Raw genomic sequence first — 6000 nt, 5'->3', positions numbered from 1 at the left:
TTCGTCCTCACTTTCAACTCAGCCTGGTCGTCCATAATCTTGTCTAGTTTCTCAGTCATTTCCATCAAAAGAAAATGAACGTCCATAAGACGCTCATTCATGTTCTTGGGCGGATTGATGAGGATTGCATACTTGCTATGTCCACCAAACTGCCACTTGTCACCCATTTCTACACAAAGAATAAATAGTATAGGGATTAACTAAAAGAAGGAGAAAGCAAGTTATATTGTTTTTTAGTCTGGAAAAAAAAAAGAATGATGAACATTTATGAATACCTTTTGGTAGGTATATTCTGGAACGATGTAAATGAAAAGTTGGAATTGAAGGGTTGCATAGTTGAATAGTCTCGAAATATGTGATATAAATATCCATATTTATTGTTAATGTAACCGTTCATATATATCCATATTTATTATCAATGTAATTGATTCCATTAATCATAAACAATTTACAAATGCAAGTAGATAAAGAAATTATCAAAGTATTACATTAAGTTGAGTAATAATAAATTTTCAATTTGAACATTTTATCATTAAGTTTATTAATAATAAATATTCAGTTTGAATATTTTTTTTTATTCCCTTGACTCGTAAATTTAATTGTACACGTTATTTCCTTTAGAGGGAAACTGAAAGGTTCATTTGGCTCTTCTGATATAATATGTGAAATTAAATATTCCATTAACTTAAATAAGAGTATTAATCCGATTAAAGAATCTAAAATATCTTGTATTTTATTGTATACTTTATATTTGTAACTTTCGGGATAGTTGTATTTAACAAATAGTACTCAAAAAATAATATTTAGCACAACATAAATTTAGGCGTAATAAGACATAAGTTTATATATATAATAAAATTAATTAAACCCCCCCCCCCCATTACATAAACAAATCATCCCCCTCCGATCGAAACCAAAACAACAAAATCAAACCCCCAATACATACTAACCCTGCCTAAACATTGACATGCAGGGTGGGGTGAGGCGGGGGGGGGGGGGGGGGGCAACAAGAAACCCTAATCATTCCTAAAATTAAGAAAACGGTTGGGTGAGGGGGGCAAGATCTCATTAACTTCGAGGCCAATGCCTCCGCATGTAACCTTGCTCATTATCTCCATTTTCTCCTGGTTTCTTTTCAACTCAGCAATATCCGCCATCATCTTGTCTAGTTTGTGCATCATGTCTACCAACAGAAAATGAACGTCTATAAAACGCTCATGAACAGATTTGGGTGGCCTGAGGCTGTTTTCGTAAATGCTTGATGTAGGCCACTGTGCTTCGTCAGACATTTTTCTGCAAAAACAACAAATAGAAAAGATTAACTAATAGAAGAAAGCAATTTATAAAGTTTATTAATCGGCAAAAAAAAAATGGAAGATGAACTGTTAGAATACCTTGGTATGTATATTCTAAAAGGCACTTTACTCGAAAAGTTAGAAATGAGTGGTCTTGTTGGAAGAATGTCATTTATATAGTTGTTGTGAATTCGAGAAAGGCACTGTTTGGTTAAATAAATTTTTTTTTAAAAAACGCTCATTTTTATCCCTTGTTTTTGTTATAGTCTAAAAAAAAAAAAAAAATGAAGTTGGTTAATATGAAATCTCAACAGTTTAATATACTCATAAATTACAACCTTTATTAAGTTTGTTATGACCAAATCATGAATGATTTATTTGGAGTCATTGTAACATATTACTAAATTGATTATTTTACTGAAACATATTATTTTTGAATTAATTGACTAAAATTATTTTACTTTAACATATAATTGAATCAATTTGGAGTCCACACACTTTGTGTTATAGTGAATTCATTCCACTATTCATTAGTGGTTCAATTGGATCAAGTTGTATCTCAATTCAATTTTTGTTGGCTTTTGTGTTGACTTGCTTATGTTGGATCAAATTGAAGATCAATAACACTTGACCTTGATATAATTAGAGTCACACCTTCATTCCACCAAGCATTGGTGGTCCAATTGGATCAAGTTGGATCTCAATGTTGAAGTGGTTCTAGTCTCAATTCAATTTTGTTGACTTTTATGTTGACTTGCTTATGTTGGATCAAATTGAAGATCAACAACACTTGATCTTCATATAATTAGAGTAACACCTTCATTCCACCAAGCATTGGTGGTCCAATTGGATCAAGTTGGATCTCAATGTTGAAGTGGTTCAAGTCTCAATTCAATTTTGTTAGACTTTTGTGTTGACTTGCTTATGTTGGATCAAATTGAAGATCAACAGCACTTGATCTTGATATAATTAGAGTAACACCTTCATTCCACCAAGCATTGGTGGTCCAATTGGATCAAGTTGGATCTCAATGTTGAAGTGGTTCTAGTCTCAATTTAATTTTTGTTGGTTGTTGTGTTGACTTGCTTATGTTGGATCAAATTGAAGATCAGCAACACTTGACCTTGATATAATTAGAGTCACACCTTCATTCCACCAAGCATTGGTGGTCCAATTGGATCAAGTTGGATCTCAATGTTGAAGTAATCGTAGTCTCAATTCAGGGTTTAGGGTTTAGGATTTAGGGTTTGTTGACTCTTATGTTTACTTGCTTATGTTGGATCAAATTGAACCAAATTTAGAGTCACACCTTCATTCCACCAAGCATTGGTGGTCCAATTAGATCAAGTTGGTTCTCAATGTTGAAATGATCGTAGTCTCAATTCAAAGTTTAGGGTTTAGGGTTTGTTGACTCTTGTGTTGACTTGCTTATGTTGGATCAAATTGAACCAAATTTGGAGTCACACCTTCATTCCACCAAGCATTGGTGGTCCAATTGGATCAAGTTGGACCTCATCAAATTTATTTTTTATTTTCTATATTTTATCTCAAAATCAAGTAAATAAAATAGAACAATCAACATATAGTATATATGATCACATAGATAATTGGTAACATTAAAAATCAACATGTGGCAATTCCATATTAAACACTTTCCAAATGCAAGTAGATGAAGAAATTATCTAAGTATTACAATAAGTGGAGTAATAATAAATTTTCAGTTTGAATTTTATTTTTCAGATTGAAATTTTCCCTCTATGTTTTTTCCTTTTGATCCAAAACATGGGGGCAAATCTAAAAAATTTGATCCGAAAACAACTTTTGAGAGGGAAATCTAATGTTTTTTTATTTTGAAGCTATGTATTAATGATGAAATTACAAAAAAAAATGTGTTATTGGTGGAAAATGAAAAAAAGGGCGGTGAATTGTGATAATTATGACTTTACGTATATCAGCACACATTGGTATGGGAAAAAAACGGATTTCCTATGACCCTTCTTCATTTACTAAGGAAAGTAACGAATTGCTATTGGATAGGCGTGCTTTGTTCTTAATTTGTTTTTACCGTTCACTTCTATCATTTGCTATTAAAACCCTACTACACACAAGATCTTACCTAAAGCAATCCAGAAACCAAATCTCTGTAAAGCATCAAATCAAAATATTGAAAGGTATCGTTACTACTATACATTTACATCCACCTAATATTTATCATTTTTTTATATTATTTACAGGTGAAAATGATGAGTAACACAGTGAATGTCCCTAACACTACTCGCCCCCAAGTCCATGTGTATCCGATGAACAATCTGCTTCAGTCGCTTGTTTGTTAGATTCATGAATTGAGAGTGGAAGTTGCTACGTTAAGTCGATGTGTGGATGGGTTGTGCCACAAGCAGGAGATAATGACAATGCGTATGGAAGCTATTGCGACTAGGCTGGAGAGAATTATGTTGCCTTCTATCAACAAGCCTAACAATGACCCTCAAAGCTCGTCCCTCCCCGATAAATTGTATTAGATTTCCCCTTTTAAATGTATTTTCTATGAGCACAACAAAGAACAACAACTTTGTATAATTGTTATTTGAATTTTAATATTTAAACAATTTCAATTTTATAATGAATTGTATAATTGTTATTTGAATTTTAAGGTCTGAACAATTTCAATTTAATGATGAATTTGCGTTCGATTTTACAAGAATTAAATAAAATTAAACTTATAATATAAAATAATAATATATAATGGGAATTGGGTGTATTGCAATAAGTGTCAGTCATTAAATGCAGTTCAGCCGACTGATCCGATTGAAATGGCATGTTTGGACTATTTAAAGAAGAGAAACACTGTACTACATTCCTTATTCTCTTTGTTTACATACATTTCAATACTCTAGTCTCTATTAGCTCCAAGTATAGTACTTTCATTTTCAGCAACAAAGTAGTCAGACTAGGTTTCCATACATTCAACCTTAGGTAAAAAATTATATTTTTGTATTATTATTTGCAGAAATGGAACATCTACTACGCCGCACTAAGAGAATCATGCGTAAGTTGGATGACACAGATTTTTTGATTAACCGACATTCGGATGCACTGGAAAACCAGGTCACTCTTACCAATGAGATGTTCATCCACCGTTTAAATGCCTTAAAATCTCAGTTGAACGAGGTTAGGTACCGTCACTCAACATTCATGGGACACCTTGGTGCAATTGGATGGAGATTGGAGAGGATGCTGAGAGCCCTATTCCGTTTTGCTAAGTTGAATGCAGATGATGTTGTTACTCCCCCCTCCACTCCCCCTCCGTTTTAGTGGGTACGTATTAGGTGCTTATTTTTAAGTTAATTTTTGTTATGGAAGTTCTACAGTACCTTTATGTTAGGGTATGTTGTTTTTACATTCCTAGTCCTTTTATATTAGACAAGTTAATTATTAGAAGTATGTTAGTACTTTTTTAGTCGTTATGGTATGTTATTATTTTGTATTCTTACTATTAACATGTCAGTATTATACATTACATGGCGTTATATTTTGCATTGTATTAACATGCCATTATTTTGCATCGTTACTATTAAATTGCATTATATTATAAAAACTATTAAAAAACACTAGATTATGATTAACAAAGGAGTACATGGTAAGTTTCTTAAGAGAATAGTATTTGAAATTTAAAATTCAAAATCACGCGGTAATCAATTTTGGTATTGGGCAAATAAAAAGAAAAATTTGGCAGGTGAGAAGATCAACCAACATATTAAATGCTTCTACACCATTAAATACCCAACCCTAACAAGCAAAATCTATCATCTACTTTCACTTTCCTAAAAATTTCCGAAAAAAGATGTCTTCCCAAAACATAAGTTCAACTACTCAAGGTTCTTCGGATGATCCAGTGCCAGATCAAATATGGGAGATTGCAACTTTGAAGGCTGAAGTGAAAGAATCTAGGCAGATTGTGAGGAATCTTAGGAATGAACTTTGGGAGCTGAGGCACAGCTTTTGGGCTTACATTGAAGAAGTCAACAATATTGATCTTTAGTATGGATGATATAGTTTTTCTACTCTAACTTGTTGGTGGTTTAGTCGTTTAATCTGTGTTTTGAAAGAAGTTGTCTTGATGTTAAGATGGTCTACTTCTGTTATATGTCTTAGTTTTTGTTTTGAAACATGGTAAGTTGTTTAATGTAGCAAAAAGCATGCACAATGTAAGATTTTGGCTCTATTATGTTGTTATTGTCTTTGTGTTCTTGTTGAAGGCTTTTTTTTTGTTGGTTTGGTACACAAAAAATACTTAAAGAAAGTCTGACATTACTTGCAAATTCATCCAGATTGAGGCACTATTAGAACAACAAACTTGAAAAATATGATTGGTATTTAAATAGTCCAGGTTAATTATTTTATTTTTATTAAATTTAAAATAATCACGAATTTAAGTGGCATTGTTTTTAAAGTTAAGTGGCATTATTTTTAAAGTTACTACAAATTTAAGTTTTTTCACAGGTGCAAAAACTTTTAAGAACTTAAAACAGCATTCTCTAAACCCAAATTCATAAAATATTGATATTGATATTCATAATTAAGAGCATACAAAGTTCAAAGATGTTTCAAACCAAAACGTCTGGTAATGCATTTGCAAAAGCTACGAACAATGGGTCGTCATTAACAACCACAAATTTAACAAATTCATCAGAGCTCCTAAACAACA

The sequence above is a fragment of the Lycium barbarum genome, chromosome 3 (genome assembly GCF_019175385.1).
Source record: "Lycium barbarum isolate Lr01 chromosome 3, ASM1917538v2, whole genome shotgun sequence".
In the NCBI taxonomy this organism is placed as follows: Eukaryota; Viridiplantae; Streptophyta; class Magnoliopsida; order Solanales; family Solanaceae; genus Lycium; species Lycium barbarum.
This window is presented reverse-complemented; position numbering follows the sequence as displayed.